We start from the raw sequence: 489 nt of genomic DNA, 5'->3' as shown, positions 1-489 counted from the left end.
GTTTAATGATTAAAGCGATAGAAATTGCTGTTCCATTCTATGTTAAAAATGCGTGGACAACGAACGTTTTCTTCTTAAAGATGTTTCTATTCACTTTTACATACATATTGTAAAATGCTGTGAAAATTTGAATTGAAAGTCGGCCGATGGAAAATCGCCGTTTCACTGCCTATCTTCGAGGACCGAATTTTCGAAGAAATTTCTACCGAGGTGGAATAGGTACAGTTGGCTGTAAACTTTTGTGCAAAGAAACAAAACGTATCGATTATATTATATTCGAGAATCGAATGAATAGATATGAGAATAAGAGAAAATTACAAGAACAATTTTTGTCGATCCAAGTTTGCGAATAATTTGTGATCGGGATCATGGAACTCGATATATTAGTAAAAACAATATTTGCAATGTGTGATGCTATTTATGTTGCGAAAGTGACAAAATATTTCAATTAATATTTTTTTTTTTTCGTCGTTTGACGTATCGCTATTT

This window comes from Apis dorsata, unplaced genomic scaffold (assembly GCF_000469605.1).
Source record: "Apis dorsata unplaced genomic scaffold, Apis dorsata 1.3 scaffold_133, whole genome shotgun sequence".
Classification (NCBI taxonomy): domain Eukaryota; kingdom Metazoa; phylum Arthropoda; class Insecta; order Hymenoptera; family Apidae; genus Apis; species Apis dorsata.
This window is presented reverse-complemented; position numbering follows the sequence as displayed.